Below are 9,526 nucleotides of genomic sequence, written 5' to 3'. Positions count from 1 at the left end.
GCCAGAGTCTCAATGGGGGTTGGAACTTCCAGATCCAAGCTGGAATGGCTACCCACTACAACCAGGCCAACCGGATCTACAAAGCCAGTTCTGGGACAGTCAGAGCTACATAGAGAAACCATGCCTTGGAAAACCAACCAACCAACCAACCAAACAACATCATAGGAAACACATGCCTGGTACTGTAAATCTGACCAAGTACCCATGGTTGGGGAGCTCATAGGACTCAGAAGTGAACCCACTACGATTCTTCTGCTAAGTGAACAGAGAGCATAGCATCAAACTGCCTTCTAAATTTGTATTTCGGTACCTATCCATTGGTGCAGCTCTCAGACCTTATCAGAAAAGTTTCTTTGTGCAGTGAAAGGTGGTTAATATGGAAATTCACTACTCAAAGAATAGAGAATGAGTGTTAGTGGAGTGCTCAGCCATAACTGTGACATATATATCAACACACACACACACACACACACACACACACACACACACACACACACATATACACAGAGAGAGAGAGAGACAGAGACAGACACACACACACAGAGAGACAGAGACAGACACAGAGAGAGAGAGAGAGAGAGAGAGAGAGCGCTCAGGGACCATCGAGAAGAGGGAGCAGAAAGACTGTAAGAGCCAGAGGGTGGGGAGGGCTGGAAGAAAACAGTGTCTTCTGGGCATGACAGGACCTCTGCACTCATGAACTTACAACAACTCCAGTTGCTGCACACGTCCTGCACAACATCAAGCCAGTCCACATTTTCTTTCCTGTCACTGAGGCACTGTTGACAGTAGATGGCCCCTTGGGAGGAAAAGTTAGTTTCCTTTAAAAGTCGTGGCCCCTGGAGGGTAAACCACGCTTCCACAGATGGTCCCATGTCTATGAGTATATGGGCAGCACAAATCAGATTCAGGGAATTATTGAATTTGAAGGGCAAAAAGGACACAACATTAGGAGGTGGTCAGGAGGTGGATGGTGGATTCTGGGAGGAGTTAGAAAAAGCACTGGAGAATGTGATCAAAATAACTGTATAAAATTGCTAAGGAGGGGTTGTGGATTTGGCTCAGTGGTAGAGCGCTTGCCTAGCAAGCACAAGGCCATGGGTTCAGTTCTCAGCTCCAAAAAATAAAATAAAATAAAATAAAATAGCTAAGGAGTTAATAAACATACTGTATTTTAAAGTGAAAAAGGTACTGGAGAGATGGCTCAGCCATTAAGAGCACTTGCTGCTCTTCCAGAGGTCCTGAGTTCAATCCCCAGAACCCATGTGAGACAGTTCAAAACAGCCTGTCTAGCTCCAGGGCTTCCAATGCCTCTGTAGGCATCTGCATCTCTCTCTCCTATCGGTCTCTCTGTCTCTCTCTCTCTCTCACACTAGGTACCTTAATAGACGAAGTAATAAGTTATTTTAAAGTAAGTATTGCTATTTATGTGAAAATAATGCATCACAGAAAAGGCTTACCTATATTGAAATCAGTTTACCATCATGATCTGGCTCAACAAATCAGTTGCTGTAGTTGCTTTAGTGTGTGTGTGTGTGTGTGTGTGTGTGTGTGTGTGTGTGTGTGTGTGTGTACATTCATGCTCGCTCACCCACATATGTATATTTTAAAATTACCCAGTATAGGGTGGTTCAGTGGTTAAGAGCTGGCTGCTCTTCCAGAGGACCTGAGTTCGATTCCTAGCACCCACAGCTGTCTGTAGCTTCAGTTCTAGGGGATCTGATGCCATTTTGTGTCAAAAACATTCATAAGCACAAAATAATAAAATAATATTACCCAATATTTTTGGCAGGGTGTAAATAACAAAGTATAAGCAATAATTGAATTTATTTTCCATCTCTGACAACACTCTTGTCAAACTATACACTGAAGGGGGAAAAACAAATTCTTTTGAAATGCAAATAAACATATTATATAGAATTCTATTATCTTTCTGGAGAACATATTTTGTCATAAAATATTAGTATGTTAGTTTTGCTTTAAGAAATCTTTATGTTTCTTTATTGTGCAAGGGGGCATACACCTTGAATATAAAGGTCAGAACTGAAGAACATCAGTAGCCTCTTCACACCATATGATTTCTGGGAATTGAACTCAGGTCCTCAGGTTTGTCTGCAAGCACTTTTACATGATGAACCCTGAGGTAGCTCACTGGCTCAGTTTTGCTTTTTTAATATTTAAAAAAAACCCTTTTAAATTATGTGTATCATAAGCCAGTTCATGTCTAGAAGAGGGCATGGGATCCCCAGGAGCTGGAGTTACAGGTCATTATAAGCCACTTGACATGGGTGCTCAGAACTACACCTGGGTCCTCTGGACAGTACAACTCTTAACCCTGAGCCATCTCCAGCCCTATAGAGGCTCTTGAAATTGGGCTGAATGTATTTTGCATTACAAGATTGCCAAGAGTGTCTAGGTGATAGGGTGGAAACTTACGTTTAGAATTAGAATGTCCCTTGAATGCATCTCTTCCTCAGCAGTGGAGCTGTTGGGAGGCCGTGGAACCTTTTGGAGGTGCAGTCTGGGTAGTGATTTTGGATGTCAGACCTGGCCCCTGATTCTGGCACCACTCTTTCTGTCCCACTGCCACGTGAGGACTCTCCACCACGTTGTCTCATGACCACGAACTGCACAGTGCCTTCCATACTATGAGCCAAGACTGGGAAATCGTAGGCTGCAAATGTGATTAATACACAATGTAACGCGAATGAACTTTCTTTATGTTCTGGAGCTCAAACCCAGGGCCTTTGAACTCTCCCTACCCCCCCCCCAACCCCTGGCCCCAAGTCTGATGAACATTTTCATGCACATCTAAATTTCAGATGCCCAGACTAATGATAGTTAAATCTTTTCGTAACAGCCCTGTAATTTTTGCTGTGCCACCTAGCCAGACTCTTACAGCTTTCTGGGGCCATATGTCTTAAGTTCTGGGCAATGGAATATGAGCAGAAATGATTTCTGTCACCACTGGATAGTTTCCTTAAAGACATTAGCATGGACTACACAATGAGACTCTGCCTCAAAAAACAAACAAACAAACCAAAATAAGGCCCTCAAAATCTGGCCTTACATTGACTTGTGTTTTTCCTGTGCTCTGGATGGGATGAAAAAGCAAACCTAGCTTGGGCCCAGAGACCAGACTCTTAAGTTGAATATGATGGAACCATCTTACCAGCCCAGAACCGTCCATGTCTGGGCTACTCAGTGAAACATCTCCCCTGTTTAAGTCATGGTATTTTATTTTTTATTTTCTGTTTTTCAATACAGGGTTTCTCTGTGTAACAACCCTACCCATCCTGAAACTCTTTGTAGACCTGGCTGGCCTCCAACTCACAGAGATCCACCTGCCTCTGCCCCCCAACTCCCGTTCTCCCCCCGCCACGGGGATCAAAGATATGTGCCACCATGCCCAGCTTAAGTCACTGTATTTTTAAAAAGATCTTGTTATGACAAGTTTATACTGCACAATAATTAACATATACACAGAATGTTGAGTGAACCTACATGATCAGATGATTTTCTTTGCCTTGTTTGCTTCCTCTAAAAGTTTTTGTTTACATATGAAGATCTATGACGTCTGAGATCTGCCAAGCTAGTGTTTACACCCAATATCATACCACATTTCACGGAGGAGCACAGAAGCAGCCATACGTCAAAGGTTCATTGGGTCTATTTCTGCTCAGAAATTGCATTGGTTTTGTAACTTGGGCTGACCCCATGCATACATCATCTCAGAGAGAGTTCAGACATGGGGATACTGGCTTCCCAAGGATCCCTGGTAAAGAGAGCACCATCCCCAGAAAAAACGTCTGCGGAGTTACTCATCCCTTTACTATCCCCCTGAAGGTCAGTGTTTGGAAATTAGAGCAAGAATCACCATCAGATCATGTAAGTAGAGAGCCCCAGTATCTGCCACTCTATTCCAATGGCTGGTCCCACTCCATCCTTTTTTGTCATGTGGCTGCTGAGTTGGTTTTTTCAGAAAGGCTAGTGTTTTCTATTTGAAATTTAGCTTTGTTTGTCCAGCCTCGAATGGAAGCTAGAGTCTGAGTGGCAATAGCATTGATGTACTCCACCAGGACAATGAATGCTTTGTGCAAGCTCCCTCCACTTCACCAATTATGCCATTCCCTTAAGAAGAAAAGTTAGGGGCTGGCGAGATGGCTTAAGAGCACTGACTGTTCTTCCAGAGGACCCATGTTCAATTCCCAGCGCCCAAATGGCTGCTCACAACTGTCTATAACTCTAGTCCTAGGATACTAAAACACCAATGTGCATAAAATAAATAAGTTAATAGTTTTAGCTGTATCCAAACTGTTCAAATTTCCCAAGTTCAAAGTCGCTTCTAAAACTTAAGGCAAAATCTTAACTATGCTACCCTATGAAAACAGGAAACAAGTTACATACTCCCAATATACAGTGGCCCAGAGTAAATATTCCCATTCTCAAGAGAGGAACAGAAGAAAAGCAAGAAGAGACTGGACTCCACGGTGAGACCAAAACCCAGCAGGGCAAACGCTGAATTCTGAAGCTCCACATCTTGCATCAGAGGTACATGATGTCATCCTGTAAGTGCCTAATGGACTTGTACCGCCCGGTGCCTGCCATACCGCCACCACCCTGCGCCTGCCATACCGCCACCGCCCTGCGCCTGCCATACCGTCGCCTGTCACACTTTCAACCTCTACCATTTAGCATCTCTAGCTTTTCTTGGCACATACCTGCGGTCTCTTCAACACTGCAAGCTAGGCTTCACTTTACCATTTCACGCATAAGTTCAAGGGGTCCTTCAGGGGACTCTTGGACCCTGCTGGAAACAGCCTGGCCTCTTTGGCTTTCCTTAAAACTCCTGTTGAAAGACTCCACGGTCCTGTCACCCCTTCAAAGCCAGTGCCGTGTGGACAATGCCAGGTTCTGCGTCTAGGCCCGAGGTTTAGTTGGTAGCTTTGGCCCCTGCGTGCAGCGGCCTCCCATGCTGGACCAGCTGGATCAGGAAGACCTCTTTCTTAGGTGATGTGTTCGAGCACACCGTCTGCATGCTCTCCTTGTTTAGAGGAAGCTTTTCAAATGCATGTATCATTTCACAGCTCAGAGCCTCCGGTTACAGGGTGTGTGTGGGGGGGAGCTCTCAGCCTCCTGGTCACCTTTTCTATTCGTGCCAATGCAAAGGGCAGAGCTTAAAGCTAATGTGTCTCTCGGTGCTACCCCTTTCATCAAGGGTGACCGAGTGCTTGGTCCTCTGGGGCCATCTTCTGGGAGGCTGAGGGAACAAATAAATGCGTTTTAGGGAAGCCCGGGAGGAATTTATCCACAGGCTAGTTCCGGTTGACCAAAGGTTTTTTTTCATGAGCACTGCTATTTTTCTGGGTTTCAAACACACAGACGACATCCAGCAGCATCTCAATGTCCTAGGAGCGCTCTGGACAAGAGACAGATTACAAAGCGTACACAGAAGACGAACTCCTGGAGGGTGGGACCCACGTGAGACGGGGCTGATGTAGGTGCCGACAGCGGCTCCCGAACAGCTGCCCCGCCCCCACACTGTTCTTGGTAAGAACGAGGGGCCAAAGACCACACTGAAACCGTGAAGCAGTGGCATTTCGGCATTCTCTAAATCTACATTGCCTGCCTCCCACCTCCACTGTTCTTTCCTGACGCGGACCTGTTGAAGAGATCAAATATGCTACATTCAGAATTTGTCCAGCGGCTGGCTGCTCGTTAAGTCAGTTCTACCCCGCGTTTCCTGTCAACTGGAAGTTCAATATAAAGGGCTTAGAAACGGGGAGCTAAACAGTGAGAAGGCTCAGCAGGCAAAGATGCTGCTGACACCCAAGGCTGATGACCTGAGTTCAATCTCCAGGAAAACCACAGTAGAAGGAGAGATGGAACTCCCGTAAACTGTCCTCTTAATGTCGCCCCCCCCCCCCCACCCTACACACACACACAGAGACAGACAGACAGAGACAGAGACACAGAGAAAGACACAGATACAGACACACACACACACACACACACACACACACACACACACGCACACACCCCAAATGTAAAAGAGTTTAAAAGTCTTATACTGATTCAAGACACACAACCTGCCCAGAATAAGGCTAATGATGCTATAAATGATCTCGTGCACAGTAGGAAGTATATTATCTTGTTCTATTAGTGATGACAAAATTGAGGACCGGACTGAAAGAGCACTTTGTAATCCTGCCTGTAAACATGAAAACATACAGCATGCTTTTATAGAAAAGAATGAATAAATAGCCACATGGTAGGAAGGGCTGCAGCTAACGCACTACAGAGCTCACTTTGAAGACCTACGTCTCACTGACCAGAAGAAATGATGCTACACACAAGTCACTGGCTAGTTGGGATCTTGGGGAAAGATGACAATAATACGATCACTTTCTTAAATTCTTATCTGAACTCTTACATTAAGCACTTTATAAGTTGTGAAATACCAAATATACAGAAGGTAATAGTATTCTAAATAAGCAGCCAATTAGCATGCTCTGTAACCACTGAATTATTAACAAGCATTTACTGTTTAATTAAAAAGTAATTTGATGGGCCTGGTGGCCCACACCTTTAAGCCTACCAATCAGGAGGTAGAGGCAGGCAGATCTCTGTGAGTGCAGGGCCAGTTTGATCTGTGTAGTGAATTCCAGGCCACCCAAGGCTACATAGTGAAACTCTGCCTCCAAACAAAACAGCCAAATAAATACATAAATAAATCTCTCACTTTATATGCATGGGTGCTTTGCCTGCATGAACGTCTGTGCACTGTGTGTGTGCCTAGTGACCTTGGATTCCAGAAAGGACATTGGGTCCCTTGGAGTTGGAGTTACAGGCAGTTGTGAGCCACCCTGTGGGTACTGGGAATTTAAATCAGGTCCTCTACACATGAGCAGCCATTGCTCTTATCTACTGAGCCATCTCCCCAGCCCCTAAAGGTCTTTTATTTTATTCACTTAAATTTTCCTTTCATTTCTCAACCATCTGAACCTTGCACCATCTAGCAACACATTCAAAGCCATTTCCTAACCCTCGGACTTATTTAAAGATATATGCACATGTTGACTTCCCGTGCATCTGACTTCTACACGTGTGTACGAAGGGGCATGGGCACCTGCATGTACACGCTAACAAGTACGTATACTACATTACACACACACACACAAGCGGCTGGGGTATACTCAGAAACTTTGAATGTCAGCAACACATTTCAACATGCACCTCGTGTGCCTTTTTTTTTTTAAACCGTAACATCTGTCTCGAAGACGTTAGCTCTGGCTGACCAAAGATGGCTGCATGCAGCCTGACTTCCTGTGATTGTGTGAAGTGGGAGTTCTTGGTGTGGTGTGCTGATGAGCCAGCACAGTTAACAGCTCTTAAATTTAGCTACATATAAAAAATCTCCCCGAAACCCACCCTGGATTACTGAGACAAAATAACACAAGCGGAAGTCCTGGAAAATAGTATTTTGAACAAACTCTAGGTCCTAAAGCATTGAGCTCAGTTACACCCCCTACCCCCATATCAATCACTAGGAATCTGGGTGGTTTCTTCTCTTAGGGACCTTTTGCTGGCTGTTCTGTTCTTCCTAGGGTCCCTATACCAGTTTGAAGGCTATCTGATAGGTCATTAACACCTTAATGTGACTTAATGTGCCCGTTTCTTCAGAAATGCTAATGGTGGATTTGAGACCCTACCATAGGTTAGTGTAGGGAGGGGCTGAAGGAAGAAAAGCTTTGCTCCCTGGCCCCACGGATGCCTTTCGGAATCACTTCCTTTTACCCACTGTATAGTCTGTCCTCTACGTACAAATCACACATCACTGCGCAGAGATGAACTTCATGATGAACGTGCAAATGACATCCATGGAAAAATCTAGGCAGCACCTGGGAGCGTTACTTTCAAGTCTTATTGACTGACCCTCCTCTCTCTCTCCCCCTCCTCTCTCCTTCCCCCTCCTCTCTCCTTCCCCCTCTCCCTTTTCCATTCTTCCTCCCTTTCCTCTCCCTCCCCCTCTCCCCTTCCTTCCTTACAGGGAATGTTTTCCCCAGGGAATACAGGTTTGTTCAACATAGACTGAGTCGCTACTGGGCAGGGGGTGTTGTAAAAGGGATTAAGCTGGATTAGAATCTTTCAATAATCTTTAATACTTTTTTCTTCCCAAAGACTTTATTATCCTCTGACAGAGCCAAAAGAACCTTTTTATTCTTCCCGTTTATGACAAGAAGGATTAAAGCTTTCCCCACAAACACCTCTGCTGGCTGCTCCTCCTGGAAGCCTTTCTCAGGTCACCAGAGGATTTAGAAAAGGCTCTTCCAGGATGAGTTCAGAGACGGTCCACACTGCTTTTGAAGTCCCTCTCCTGCTCCAGGGCCTGCTTTCCCCTGAGTTATTGCTTCAGCCCCCTAACTACCTCTGTCTCTTGACTTTCTACAGTCCTTCCTCGAATCCATGGCATTTCTGAATATAAATCTGTTTTTTTCCACTTTCTACTTCAATAGACAGCCTGTCCATCTTCTTCCATATAAAAGTTCAAGTGCTTCAAACATAAAGGTTAAAGACGGCCTTCTGTGACAGAGCACAGACCCAGCGTGACCAAGGCCTTGGGTGTGATGCCCAACACTACAAAGAAAACAAACACACACCCATGCATGGGGCCTTTTAATGTCCCTACTTCTGCTAGGCACCCCCAAATCCTCAGTATAAACCATTTGAAATTCACTGAATTCTCCAGGTTCCCTTTCAAGGCGGGGGGGGGGGGGGGGGGGGGGGGGGGAAGCTCCCTAGGCTTTGAATAGCAGGCTTCTCCTTTATTTTGTTAATCTTTATTTCTTTACAATCCAACTTTGATGTCAACCTCTTGTCATCTTCCATTCCATAAGCATGCGAAATGCCCTTCCTTTGAAGTCCAATGGCGTCCTAAGGAAAGTTTATTACAGCCACTAATTGCACCCTTCTACAGTTGGCTTCCTATCTGTTTTCCATACTCGACTGTGAGAACCTTGAAAGAAAGGACTACATTCATTTGCAGATGTCTCTGGCACAAAAAGTGCACATTGTTGTTTCTGGAAGGAATTATCTCAGATAATATAGATAACTCCCAACTCCATGTTGTGAAAAAGGATTAGGTCAGATTCACCATCAGATTCACAGAATTTCAGTGAATGGCAAAGCAACAAACCCTTGTGTGGGAAGTACCGCAGAAGACCAGACCACACCACGGCTGGGTACACTGCTGAAATACCCTCAGCATACACATTTAATGGAGTGAGAGCTAGAGCTTCGGACGATGCCCACAGAGTACAAGGAGTGTCATAGGTGGTGGCAGTGGTGGGGGGAATAAAATTAACTTTCTTGGAAATTTCTGGGGACAGTTCTTATGAGAACTTAGGCTCCCAACTATTTCATGTTCATAAAAACAAAACAAACAAAAACCCTCCCAACCCAGGTGCGGTGGCACACGCCTTTAATCCCAGCATCAGAAGGCAGAGGCGGGTGGATCTCTGTGACA

This window comes from Peromyscus maniculatus, chromosome 10 (assembly GCF_049852395.1).
Source record: "Peromyscus maniculatus bairdii isolate BWxNUB_F1_BW_parent chromosome 10, HU_Pman_BW_mat_3.1, whole genome shotgun sequence".
Lineage (NCBI taxonomy): Eukaryota > Metazoa > Chordata > Mammalia > Rodentia > Cricetidae > Peromyscus > Peromyscus maniculatus.
The sequence above is the reverse complement of the archived record's forward strand: the minus strand, read 5'-3'. Positions refer to the sequence as shown.